Source organism: Pinus tabuliformis, chromosome J (genome assembly GCF_031772625.1).
Source record: "Pinus tabuliformis cultivar Carrire ecotype Pingquan chromosome J, CPIR1, whole genome shotgun sequence".
Lineage (NCBI taxonomy): Eukaryota > Viridiplantae > Streptophyta > Pinopsida > Pinales > Pinaceae > Pinus > Pinus tabuliformis.
The window spans coordinates 261413841-261429364 of NC_142295.1; positions in this window are offsets into that span (position 1 = coordinate 261413841).

Here is a 15524-nt window from a genome sequence, read left to right on the forward strand (position 1 = left end):
AGGAGAGTTAATCTATACCTTTTGGAATGATTAAGCCAAAACACTAGCAAATGCTTTCAACTAAGGGTTGAAGAGAGTAATATAATGGCAAAATATTTGGTCAAAAAAATACACAATATGGGAACCTAACATTCACTACCTTCATTATTTTACTCATTATATTCCTATTCCTATTCATTTCCATATCCATTATCCTCCCCATCTAATTATCATTCCATATTTCTCCATATACCACATATTCATTTCATATTCCATATACCACATTATATTAACCCTAGGCATTTTCTTAAAGAAAATGGATTAGAAATAAAGGGCGCAATAATCAAGACCTAGACCTAGAAAACCATACCAAAGTTAGTATCATAAATTTAATTTTAAATATTACCATGTTAGGGTCATTTTAAAATTAAATTACAAACATTGAAAAGCACATATTATGAAATGATAGAAGTCATAATAAATCAAAATAATGAATTTCAATAAGACATAAACAAAGCGTATAATACGAAATGAGAAAATGGAGTGTAAGGTTACAATGATACAATGAAATGTCAAGACAAATAATGCGATGACATGTAAATAATGCAACAAAACAGACATTATGAAATGGTATTATGATGTGTTTTGGTGGCATAATGTGTTTGAATGGATATGAGATGGAGTGATGATGAGTTCAATGGGCACGAGGCCATGCAATGAGACCATGATGTATTTCAATGGGCACAGCAATCAAACCATAATGCATTTTGAATAGGTACGATATGGAGCCATAATGTGTTCCAGTGGACATACAAAGGTATGGTGGTATGAGTATATCATGACATAATTAGACAGCAGACATGGGTTATGGTAATGAGCAAAACCGAAACATGGGGGTATACACTGTGGGCAAGTACACAGGACTAAGCCACGAGGGAATCACATTCAGAGGATGAAGCATGCGGAAACAGTCAAATGAATTTGAAAACACAGTTATACAACATTTCAACCAAAAAAACTTTGTGAGCCTCTGCATTCAACCAAACAAACTTTGTGCTCCTCCGCCATTTTCAAACATATAGACCTCTATAAAATCGCATGTATTTCACCATCATAGCCTTTTTCAAGCTTAGGGAGGAATTTGAATGTCGTGAAAGATATTGGTACACATTCGAAATATCCAATGAAGAATGACTTGATAGACAAAAATGCAGGAACGAAGGAAATCAATCTGAGAAAAGGGGAGCATGAAATATAGCAGTGGAGGATCAGAGAGATAAGAAGAACAAGCGGAGTTCACCGACAGTTAATCCAAGAGATCTGGCAGTCATGTAAGAGCAAGCGAAGTTGTCTCAGAGTTAAGTGCATGATATCTCGTGAAGTAAGAAGGTAGAGAAAAACCAGATTTGTATTCATAAATGCAACAGATATTTCGACGAGTAAATCCTCAGATTTTGATGAGAACACCAATTTAACTCCAAGATATAAATTAGTGCTTCTGCCACCATTTGAAATTTGTCACTGTCGTCGTTCATCTAGACTCTGCCATCAACAAATACATGAGATTTTTTTTAGTAGAGTTTAACGGTAGAAACATTATGAAACATAGGGAGATAAGGCTACGACTCAGAGGAACTCATGGAATTTCATCACAATCAGGTAAATCAAATTAGATATTCTATGTTCATACACAAAATTTTTGACTTTTGGTTGATGAAATAGAGTGTTGTATAATAAAAAAAATTGAACTATTTGTTGTTTTATTGCACAAAAAGTGAGCTTAAAAACTACTTCAGTTTGTCATACAATGCATTTGTTAAAAATAGGGAAAGAGTCATAAATGGAAACTGAAAGGCAGGAGGAACTATGGCATGAATTTATTTATAAAAAAAAATCAATATCAAAAAAGGGTTTCAATTTTTGTTTTAGAAACAAGATTTGTTTTCCTATAAAGAATGAATATAATTCAATGAATGATATGTATGAGAAGATCATTTCATTCACATGCACAAAGTAGGGATTTTGATGAATTTGAATAGAATAGATACTGGTTTGTGAATTAGAGAACAAGAAAAAGCTTCGGCAGGATGTTTTTCTTAATGATTTTCATCTACAAAGCGTAATGTTTTAAATAACAACGACTCATTTTTGTAGCAAAATAGACATTGAACATTGTTGATATCATTGTTTTTAAGAGATTATCAGTGAGGAGGTAAGCCTTGCATGAATGAATCAAGAAAGAGCTATATGCATGCATAGCTTTTATTTTCAATTTAAAATTGAGAATGATGATAGTAGAGGCTTATATCAATTGGTTTTCAGAACACATGGCAAAAATAATAGAACCGAAATTCTAAATTGAGAAGTGGGAGAAAAAAACAGTAGAAAAACTTTATCAAGATGGACTTGTAGGTTTTCTTCAGAAGTTTAATGGGCATAGTGAAAGCATAACCAGGGAGTTCATAAACAACTATGCCCAAGAATCTGATTAAGATGATAGAGACAATGAAAAATGAAACTAAACCAAGAGAATCTCAAATTTATTACCAAGGACTTATAAAAATTCTTGTAGAATATGAAGTAAGAGCTAAGGGTATAGTCTGGTCCAAAACCAGCATGAGGAACATGCCATAGAAGACCAGTGTTAAGATGTTTAGGAAACCAGAAGTATAATGGATTCATCACTCTATCCAAGAACTAGGTCTAAAAGGCAGCACAATATAGTCATGATTGAGAAGCAAACATCCTTCATATCCACTCCTAGGAAGCATAGGAGAAAGAGTCCAATAGAGACAACTAGCAAAGACCTTGAAGTACAAATTATAGAGACACCTTCTACAGAGAAACAAGTGGATGACATAATTGAAAGATTGGAAAAAGAATCATTGGAAAAAGACTCATACTATGACAATGTTGAGGCCACACCATTTGCAAAGGATACGGAAGAATCAGAAAAAGAGCTGCAACTGAGCAAGATAAAAGAACTCGCAGATCAATTACAGATAAACAAGATCTTAGAGAATCACTTGAAGGAAGTGAAAAAAGCATATAAGAAAAATAATGCAAATTTGGTCAAGGAGAATGAAAAATAAATGAGGAGGTAGGAAAACTGCAAAGAAAAATGATCTTCTTTGCAAATAGGCTTTCAAGTGGCTCAAAGACAAAAACATGTGAAAAAAAAAGTATGAGAAGCATAAGGTCAAGGCTACAATTTACAAGGAAGAACAATACAAGGGGATAGATTTTCCAATAGAAGTAGCATATAAGGAAGTATCAGGATCAAGCACAGGGTTTATAGCAGAAGTTAGAAGATCCAAGAGGAGGAAGGAAGCATGAGGACATGCTTGTGAATCAACAAGGGGGAGATGTTGGCCCTCATTTCTGATCCAACTTTTCTTAAGAAAACACACTTAGCTTCTATATTATCCATCCATTTGCCATCATATACACCCCACTTTGATGTATTTATGCATATTCAGGTATATACATTTTTTTTTGCAATTTTTAGATGTTTTTATGAAAATTGTTTTTAATTGCAATTTTTGGACAGAATCAGAAATTCCCATAATAGCTTCATGGATGTCATATTTGTAGGACACTTTGGCATGAGCTGAGAAAATTCCTAGAAATATTGGGAACTAGTGTTGAACTAACTTCTATTGGTTTGGTGAAAATAAGCTTAAACAAACCCGGTCAAAGCTGGTCAAAGAGGACTAGTCATTCAGGAAATCCTTAGGGAATAGGGCAGTTTTAAGATTTCATGGGATTTTCCATATTTTTAGTGATAGGATTGATGAGTTAGACTTGGATATATGGGATATGGATAGATATAGTTTTTAGATACATTTTAGATCAGTTTGTTTTATATTTTTCTATTTAACCCAAAATATTGAAGGTTCATGATATGTAGAATTTATATAATTTCATATTGAGACTTCTGAATAAATTGATTTAATTTGAGGAAACTGTTCTATATTCATTTTGTTGTTAAATGGTATGGATGATTGACTGATTTTGTAGTAGCTAATAGTCTCTTCAAGTGTGCAAGGCAAGGGTGGAGGGCTCCCACTCGAAGCTAATTACACTTCATGGTTAATCTAGTTTGACTTTTATAAATTAGTTTTTCATCAAGATTTGTTTACTTGATTTGATGTATGATGATTTATTATGTTTGCTGATGAATCTTGGTTTAGTTATCATCTATATATGAAGGGGCAAACCAGTGTTCAAGTTGAACCCTCCTTCTATTAGATTAATGAATAGAAACTAAAATTCATCTTTCTTGCTTTCAAGTAGTTTTCTAAATTTGTAATTTTCTAACAATGGCATTAATGATGAATGAATTTGTGATGAACAATAGAAAGGACCTTTTTAGTTAGGATCCTCTTACATTATTTTTTTATGAATATTAAGATATTTTCCATTAATTTTTTTTTATTTCTGCTCATAAATTAGTATTATAGAAGAAGGCAAATCTAGTTCTCCTAAGTTACGATCCACTTCTCCTATTTATTACATAATGAATTAGAAATTACTTAGTTGAATTTTATATTTATACACTTCTAATTAGTTTATAATTGCATTTATTTAAGTTTCCATAACTTATCTTGTAAAAGTAGACTATAGTTGATATCCATACATTTTGGAATGCTTCTAAGCTCTACAAACCTAGATTGATAATGAAATATTTGTGTTAATTTACTCTATAAATAAACCCAACAAATGGGAAATGAGGATAATAGAGCTTTAATGGATAGAAAGGCTTCTAAGGATCATATGAAAACCTTTTATCATTTCTAGCTTCGAGATCTCATTATATTCTCCCTCTCTCTCTCTCTCATACTATTGGAAACTTAGAGTTTTCTTGGAACATTCTTGGAGGAGTGTGGCATACTTAAGATTTTGAGCAAAATGGAAGAGGAAAACTAGGAAATCATAAGAGGATAGTAGTCCTAGTAGCTACAATGCATTTTTCTTGTAGGTACTGAGTTCCATGTATGATTTCCCTCTAGAAGCCCTATTACTAGTCCTGGAAGCCTTGGTTGGAAAAACTCTTTAAAGCCCTTCATGGGTTGACTTACTAGCCTTGAAGCCCTATTTGAAAAAATCCTTTGGAGCCTAATAACAATTGTGGGTTGAGTTACTAGCACTATGAGCCTTTGTTGGAATAAACTTTATAGAGCCCTAGATAACTTAGGTAAAGATAGATCTGGTGATGGTTAGTGATATTCAACTATGAGGTGCTATCACTAGTTGAGGGCTGAGGTGGTTTGGCCTCCCGAAGCCCTGGTTTGGTTTTCTTGGTTTATTATATGATATCCCACATTCATGCTTGGGATATGGCATGGAAGTGATTGGTTTAAAGAGAGATTTGGTTCAACTTAATCTATAATCAAGTGGTATGTGGAAGTCCCTAACTATGTTGGATTTTCATATGTTTATAAGATCTTATTTCCTTTGCTATTTAATGATTAAATGTTATTTTCATTGTGTTCCTTTAATGTTTTTTTCATCATTGATATACCTTTTGTTATTTACTGATTATAATCATGGTTTATGGTAGTCATGATGTATGTCTCTCATTATGTCTTGGTTAGTAGATGAAATGTTGATGAATGAGTGAAATAATAGATAAAAATGAAGCTATTGGGAGGAGACATTAATCCTTTTTAAAGATTCTCAGTTAAGTATGAGATACCTATCTTTACATATGTTGCTATGAACTATAGATTACATGTTCATGATATATTTGATGGAATGTTTGTCATGGATGGTAGCGGTATTGTCAAGTACTTGTTTAATGGCTTGCATTAGTAGCCTTGTTTCAATGTCATTTATTATTTCTAGAAGTCTCATGAAGTTATGGGAAGAGACATGAGTCCTAGCCCTCGAAAGTGGCTTAGAATTTGCGGTCACTCAAACATAACTACATGAAAATGTCCACATTCACATGGATTCCTTGCTATGGGAGCGACTATAGGATCGGATTCACATGGGTGCCTTGTCATGGGAGTGACTAGTGGTTCATATCAGTAAAACGTCAAATTGTCTCAAGGTTGTCTCCCTAAGGTTTTGTAGCTCTTGAGGAAGGTTAGATTTGCCTTGTCTTGTTAGTTCCACTTTCTTAACTATATATGGGGAGTTGAATCATATCCTAGTAACTCTTTCTCACATGTTTACATTGGTTGGCCATTTAGATTAGGTAACTACATGAGGAGGGTTTTATAGAGTGGTATGAGAGTATTCTTTTGTTCTCCTTGGGTGATGTATGATTTTCGTTCTCCTTGGATGAAAGTGTTGGAATGCATACGTGCTAGTTTCATATATGTTCATTAGTATTTTTTTCTATGTGTTGGTTACGTATCCATGGTAAGGGAAATTGTTTCCATTTTACTTTCATTCAGAAGTTGATGAGGTTCTTGTTAATATGTGTTTGTAATGAATGAATTCCATTGTTTATATGTGTTCTTTATGCATGCATTTCATCCACATGTTTGTTATGCATGCATGGTATCTAGTAGGTGTTGTAGTTGTGGCATCATGTATTTAATTGGGATAATAATTGAGATGAAGTCTATATGTTGTGATGATTATTATTATGCATATATTGTGGTAACATGGTCGATCTTGTAGACAAGATATCCTCCCTTGAACTAAACTTAGGTATTTTAGTTTTTTCATGATGTGGCTTAGCTGACATGATATACCTTACAGGATGACAAGAAAAAAGATGACTAGCAAGATGGCAGACTATAATTCACGAGGGTCTCCCTATAGATTAGATGAGCCGCATGGTGATGATTACTCTCTTGACATAGAAGGCACATTGAGAAGTTTGAAGGAAGAGATAAGAAGTTGCAAAGAAGATCATGATCGAATAATTCAATCACAAGAGATAATTGCTAGGGCAAAGGAGAAACAAGTAAACGTCAATGCAGTTATCCTTTATGCCTCTTCGGACTATAGAGATAGGGACCACTTAGAATCATTCATGGATAGGAGGATATGACCAATGAAGCATATGGGAGTAGGTCATATGGTGGGAATGGGTTTGTAAAGTCAACATGGTCAAAGATGGCAGATTCTTGGAGACAACTGATAGTCGATGTAGCGGACATGGGATTTACTCTCATTTTGGTTTAGAAAAATATCATGATCCTCATTGTTATCATCCTTATATGATCATTTATGGCCAATACTTGCTGGATGAGTTTAAGAAGGAAAATCAACCTACATTTGATGGAGATATGAAGAAGTCACACAATGACAAAGCATGGTCACTTGGGATGAATAAGTTCTTTAGGTTGCATGATTACGCAGAAAACATTATGGCCAAAATAGCTACATTCATTCCTAAAGCTAAAGCATACATTTAGTGGGAACACATGGAGAATGTCATAGGTATTCATAAGGAGGAGTTGACTCAGAGTGAGTTTGAGATACTTCTCAAGAAGAAGTATCTATCGGAGAGATATTATGACAATAGGGAAAAACAAGTCCATGAGTTGAAGATGGAATCTATGATTGATAAGGAGTACACTAGCAGATTCTTGGAGCTATTTAAGTATCTACATTCTCTTAAGGAGGAAAAAGCGAAGGTCCATAGATTCATGAGTGGGTTGCTAGTAGAATTCAAGGACAATATTGATTTTGATGAACCTGGATCATTGGAGGAAGCTCTGAGGAGGATAAAGAATTATTATGAGAAATTGAAGCACAAATATGAAACTAAGCAAGATTGAAAAGGTAATGAGATGAATAAGAAAAAATGGGATAAGAAGCCAACAAGACCTTAGGACATAGTTAACAAAGAGAATGGAGCACTGCCTAAGAAGCTCAATGTATCTGATAGAGGACATGGATTTACGAGGAAAATAACAAAGGTGACAGTAGGAAGCCCTTTCAGTGTTGGACTTATGGATGGGAGCATCTTGAGATATATTGTTCACAAATCTATAGTCCTCAGGAGGTATATATAGTGGGGGATATTAGACATACTAGTCCTTGGAGTTATGCCATAATGGATAATAAGCAAGAAGATCACGAGACACCTATTATTTAGATGGATGGTAATATTTTTGATCAAGTTTATTATATTTTCATTGACCCTAAATCTAATATAGTTATGTTCATCCTAACCTTGTGGATAAATGTGGTTTGAAGAAATAATTTCATGTAGAGTCTTGGTTAGTGTAGTTGGCTACAAGTACCAAGAAAATAGTTCATTACTAGGTAAGATCTTGTCATTTGAATTGAATGGTATTTCTACATTAGTACATATAAATGTACTTCCATTTCGATCATACAATAAGTTTTTGGTATGGATTGGCTATATATTCATAGGTACAATGTGGATTTTTATGACCAGGCCATTGAGTGTTTGGATGATAATGGAGAACAAGGATTCTTCAAGCTAGGAAGAAAGCTACATCAATGAAGGTGGTTGCAACTATGTAGGAAAAGAATAGTTGCAGGAAAGGGTGTGTGTTATTCATATTGTATATTTCTAGTGATAAAGCTAAGGACATTGAGGACATGGAGGTATTGAGAAGGTAACCAGTTTTACAATAGTTTCAGGATGTGTTTTTGGCAAAGATTTCAAATTTCTCACCTCACAAGGAAGTGAAATTTTCCATTGACTTGGTACCAGGGACATCATGAGCATCAGAGGCACCTTATTTGATGATCACACTAGAGTTAGTGGAATTGAAGTTTCAGTTAAAGGAAATTCTTGAAAACGGGATACATTAGGCCAAGTGTGTTGTCTAGGGTTGCACGAGTGTAAGAAGGATGGTATTGTCAAGTTGTGCATTAATTACAAACATTTGAACAAGGTGACCATTGAGAACAGGAATTTGTTGTTGAGGATTAATTACTTGTCTGATCAATTTAGGGGGGAAATGTTATCTAAGTTTGACTTGATATCAAGATATCACTAGCTACGCATTAATGAAGAGGAAGTCTGCAAGAGTCCTTTCCAAATAAGGTATAATAATGATGAGTTTTTTGTAGTTCCATTTGGTTTGATAAATGTTCTAGTTTTAAATATTGCATATTTAGAGAAAGATTTCGTGGTGTGGACATATGCTTGCAAGAGAGGACTTGGTAGAGTCCTGATGTAGGAGGGACATGTAGTCTACTATGAACCAAGAAATTTTAATGAGAACGAGCAAAATAATTTGACACATGATCTTGAGTTTGCAGTAGTAATCCATGCATTGAAGATGTGGAGTCTCTATCTTCTTGGTAGGAGGTTTGAATTGATGAGAAGTCATAATGTATTGAAAATTTTATTTGACCAACTAAACCTAAATTCTTGACAAGCAATATGGTTGGACATAATCAGTGAGTTTATCTTGAAAATCACGTACATTAGATATAAAGAGAAAAAGGTTGAAAATTCTCTTAGCAGGAGAATATAGGTAAACCACATAGCATGTATGAGCTCCTATGAGACATATTTATAGGATCATATCATGCAAGCACGGCAAAACGATGACAAGCATAGGGAACCTAGGGACAAGTTACAACAGGGTACAAGTGATCAAGAAGTGGACTACCATCTCATAGTATATTGTTAGGTGACATTAAGGGAAATGATATATGCACCGGACAATAGTGATCTCAAGAAGCTTATCTTAAAGTAATTTCACGCTAAGTCATATTCAAGTCACCTAGGATATTAGAAGACATTGACAGTAGTGAAGAAGTTCTGCTTTTTTCCAAAATTGAAGAAGGAAGTGGCAAAGTTTGTGGCTAAATTCTTGGATTGTCAAAATAGAGTGTAAGAATCTAGGTATATTACTACAACCAAATCAGATTATAGAGTGAAAATGGGAGTTAATTTCCATGTATTTCATTACAATTTTCCTGAGCACATCCAAACAACATGATTCTATTATGGTTGTAGTTAATAGATTGTTTAAGGTAGCACACTTCATTCCATTGAAGTCTACTTATTCAACTAATTATATTGCACAAGTATTGATCATAGATGTAGTTAGGTGGCATGGTGTTCTAAAGAAGATTATGTCAGATAGGGATGCCAAGTTCACTTCTATTTTCTAAAAAGAGTTATTTAGAGTTTTGTGTACAGAGTTTGTCTTCAATAAAAATTATCATCCATAGAGAGATGGACATATAGAGAGGGTCAAAAATATTTTGGAGGACATGTTGAGGATGTATGTGATGCATCAACAATGGAAGTTGGAAGATTATCTTCCACTAGTTGATTTCACTTAAAACAATGGGTATTAGGAGTCACTGAAGATGATTCTATTTGAGTCATTTGATGGGCAGAGTTATAATATTCCCATAAGTTGGAGTGATCCACTGAACAAGGTGTTGATAGGACCGAACATGTTTGGAGATATGGAACAAAAAATGTAGGCTATGAAGCAGAATTTTAAGGTAGAACATGATATACAAAAGAGCTATGTAGATCAATATAGGGTGTTTAAGGAGTTTCATGTTGTGGAATAGGTGTACTTACACATCAAGCCTAAGAAGAGATCCTTGTGGATTGGCTCATGTGCCAAATTAGATTCTTGAGAGGATTGGACCATTAGCCTATTGGCTTGCACTTCCTCTGATTGTGAAAGTTCATGATGTTTTCCATGTGTCATTGCTCAAGAAGTATGTTAAATATGTTGATCATGTGATAGACTAGTTTTTATTGCGGGTGGATCCAAAAGAAGAATTACAGCTCGAACTTTAGTGTATTTTGTAGTGAAAGGTGCTCATGCTCTATAATATAGAAATATAACAAGTTAAAGTGTAATGGAAGCACTTTGGGCCTGATGAAACTACATGGGAGATGGACGACCAGATTAAGGTTATGTATTCTTCTCCATTTGCTAGTTGAGAGGATGTATTTTGGTATATCTTTTTTTGTAGTGTTTTGGTATATGTATATATGTATATGGATGTAAATACAACCATGAGTTATGTTATAAATCTCTAATAAGTAGTATGGTTGTCATGTTGATATGTGTGTCATGTTGGTTATGTTGATTTGCTTTTAGCAAGTCGATTACTGTAAATATTGCAATGAGCTAAGTTATAAAGCACAATGGGAAGTATTTTTTTCTTTTCAGTAGTATTGTTGGTTGTAGGTGTCATTGAACATCAAGGATGGCGGTCCCCGAATGGGGGGTTCTGTAACAACCCTAGTAAAAAATACATGCAATAAAGTTAATAAAGGAAAAATAATAACCAAAGTCGTGGGATATGTATTCGAAGTTGACTGTTGGGAAAAAATCATAGTGATGGGGATCACTTGTCATTAATTAATGGCTCTAAAAATTGGCAAAGGCTTTGGAAAGGCATGAGGCATTTATTGGCATTTATTTATGAAAATAATGGAAAATAGAAGAAAAGAAAGGTGAAAGGTCACAAGTTGAATGTGAGGAGGAAAATGATATATAAAAAGGCTTTTGAGGGTTAGTTCAAAACCTTTTGTCAATTTTAGCTTAGAGATTTCATTCTATCATCTCTCTCTCTCACACTCTTGGACATTTATAATTTTCTTGGAGCACTCCTAGAGGAGTGTGGAATCCTTTGGATTTGGAGAAAGAAGGAAAAGGAAAAGTAGGAAAACATAAGAGGAAATCAGGATCAACATCCACAATGCATTTTTCTTGCAGGTACTAGGTTGCATGTATGATTTCCTTGCTAGTTTTTGCATGCATGGCATATGCATATAGTTTCTTGGTTATGATGTGTCATTGGGATGAAGGATATCCTAGCTTGATAGAGGGTTTTCCTAGCCTTTCCATTTCATGGATAACTATGGTGTTGTGGGTTTTACTTTTATTTTGTGGTTGGCTCTCATGTTCCTTATGGTTGTGGGTTCAGTTATTAGTTCCTGAAGCCTTGGTTGGACAAATTCTTTGGAAGCCCTCTAACATTTTGCGTTGAGTTACTAGTCCTAGAAGCCTTGGTTGCACAAACTCTATGGATCCCTTGGAGGGTTGAGTTGCTAGTCCTTAAAACCATAGTTCGAAAAAATATTTGGAGCTTGACATCAACTGTGTGTTTAGTTACTAATCCTGGAAGCCTGGGTTGGAACAAATGCCCTGGATCCCTAGACATCTTGGGTAGAGACACATCTAGTGATGGTTACTAATGTCAGGCCGTTTGGTGGAATCACTTGTTGAAGGTTGACATGGTTTGGCCTCTAGAATCCCTAGTTTGGGTTTCTTGGTTTATTTTATGAGATCCCGCATTCATGTTTGGAATATGGCACAAGGTTGACTAGATGAAAGAGAGATTTGGTTTAGTTCAATCTATGGTAAGGTTGAACGTGGAATTCCATGACTTGGTTCAATTTGCATATGTTAATATGATCTTATTTTCCTTTGGTATTTCATGATTAAATGTGATTGCCATTATGTGGCTTTAATGTTTGTTTCATCATTGATATATCTCTGGTTACTTATTGACTTTAAGCATGTTTTATAACAATCTTGATGTATGGATCTCATCACGTTTTGGTTAGTAGATGAAATTTTCATGAGTGAATGACTTAATAGATAACATTGCATTTATTGGTATGAGACATGAGTCCTCCTTGACGTTTCTCAAATAAGCATGACATCCCTATGTTTAGATCTATTATTCTGACCTATAGATTACATTTTCATCATGTGTTTGACGAAATGCCTATCATTGCTAGCAGGGGTCTAGCCAATTCAATGTCCAATATTTTTCATTAGTAGCCTTGTTTCAATGTAATTTATCATTTCTAGAAGACTCATTATGGACAATTTTAAGGATGGAAGTTTATCCTAAAGTTTAGCAACCTTGGAAAATATTACTAGTCCTTAATATCTAATTTTAAAATGCTTCATCATAATTTTGTAAAAATGTTTAGAGTATAATTATTTTATATTAGATAATATGTAATATTGGTGATTTTTAAGTTAAAAAAAACTTATACTATAAAATTTGGGTGAATTCATATTTAGAAAATTGGAAATTGATAAATATTTTTCTTGGGAAAATCATGGAATATTAGCCCACCTGCAAATATTATCCCCTAAAAGTTTCACCGAGTCTCATGAAGTTATGGGAATATGCCTCAGTCCTATCCCTAAAAAAGCGTATCAAAATCCAGGGTTGCTAGCACAAAAGTGCCTGAAAAATTCCACAATCTCATGTATTTCTTCTTGCGGGAGCAAGTGAAGGGTCTTACTTGCATCAATCGCTTTTCAGGGAAGCAACTAGGGTTTCTGTTGGGAATGGGTTCCCACAAGAGCTAGTTTTGGGACTAAAAGCCCATGTTTTTGGGCAGAAGGCCCAAATTTTGTAATAAAGATGTAAAGTCTCCGCATTTTGTCATCACAGAGCATGAAGATGTCAAAGGGTTGTCTACGCTTGTTTTTTAGAGTCTCATGTTGGCTGTAAAGATCTACCCATGGTCCGCAGACCATGGGATTGTATAAAATGGGAGTCTTAGAAGAGTCTAAGAAAAGTAGGAGAATATTTTTGTGTAAGAAGTTCTAAGTTTTCTTAGGTCTCAGCGTATGTAGAGGCTCTACAGTTGAGTGTGAAGAGACCTAGGGTGGACATCCACAGCTAAGTGCATAGACCCCTGCAGTTGTGTGTGCAGGGTGGATAGAGTCTATATTGAACTTGATATATCAATAAAGAGAAGTATTGTGCAAATAACTATGTATTTTGTCTCTATTTAATGAATTTGATTATATTATGATATGAACTAGGTTTACATTATAATGCTTATTTAATGTGCGAATGTATTCGATTATATCTATTAATTCAATGCAAGCGAGAATAAAAGATTACGCAAAGGTAATTGTAAATGCATGGTAGATTGGGTAACACTTAATGTAACTTGGGAAATTATACAGTAACGTAGTCACAAGAGGTGTGTAAGTGCGTAGACCTTGGGTTAGGGCTGTGTGAAGATCAATTGGGTACCTTCATGGAGGTACTGAAGGACGGAAGTGAAGGAACATCAATAAGCCCTAAAATCTTATTGATTTGCATGAAGGTAGGATCAGAAAGTATAGATCAACATCACAACCATCTCACGGTGTGGAAACTTGGTTCCTGCATCCCCCAATCCTGCTTTGGGTGAGACTTTGGTCTGCGATTTGCGAGCTAATGTCAAAAGGGCCAGTAGTTTAGGCATTTTCTTGGCTGACTAATGATAAACCTCGGCGAGGGCCCATCAAGCCAAAAAATGGTTATGTTGCTAGGACCAGTATCTACATTAGAGATGTGTGATGTCATATCATTGGAATCCAACTAAGAAAGAAAATGAAACATGGTTGGATATAAAGATCCACGAATTCAGGGTGCAAGAAAATAACAATCTGTGATAAATGAAAGAACAATGGTTGGACATATACCTGTACACATAAATACATGAAATATTCTTTTTTTCCTTCTTGGTTGAGTTATACGAGTGGAGCATGAAGTTGGCAGATGGTCAAGGAAGGTGGAGGCTTAACAAGCCGATTGTTTGGAGACCAGAGCCAGTAAGGAGTTTGGAAGCTTTTGAAGATAAGATCGCACGTGCTATCTATCATTGGCTCGACCACATCATAGGAGGATTTGTTATCGAGTTTGTGGTCGATACCTCTGTCAGTTACAGCGAAGCAGAGCACCGCTTCTTCAAAGGACTGGGAGGCAAGTATTTAAAATCATTGAATACTTGGATTAAGATGCTCTTGTGTGAACATGGGGTTATGCAGTTACCTTAACGTTTGGAGCTATGCAAATGGAAAAAAATTTAGGGATAGAGCAAGAAAATATCTTGAGTATAGCTCACTGATCGGACCTTCTTTAAATGACGACAAAGGAACATCGCAGATTTCTTCCCTGATTGCCAGTCAGTTGATAAGAAAAGGGTTCCTATGAATACCTACACTGTCTCCACCCTCATCACATCTATCCACACAACCTCCATCCTTGCCTCCACCACTCACCCCATCACCCACACCATTGCCACCTCCACTGTTCAATATGGCGAACTATGTAAAACTACCTGTATTCAAGGGTGTAGGGAATGAGGACTGAGACCAATTTTGGTTCATTATAAAGGCTGTATGGGAAGTTCAGAATGTTGTGGATGATCACTTGAAGAAGGCGGCTTTGGTTAGTGCTTTGCAAGATCGCATGCTAACCCGGTACACCAAGTACTCTAATGAAAACCAGGAAAATATGCTGGCAAAGATCCAGACCACACTGAATAAAGAATTTACTAGACCTATGTTTGAAGCACAGTTAGTTCTGGGATTCAAGGAAATCGTGAATATGCCAAGTGAGACCCCTTGGGAGTTAGATCAATGATTGAAGGATAATATCTATGACACTAATATAAATTTGATGGATGCACAGCACCACGAATGGTTCATGGCTTCGCTACTGCCTCACCTAAGGGTTGCACTATCACAACTGAAGATTACGACTCACACAGAAGGCTTGGAGAATGCAATGAGACTACATTAAATGCCAATGCAAGATGTAAATCTGGGGGTTCAGCAGATTCATGCACAGTTACAAAACCATCTCTCGAA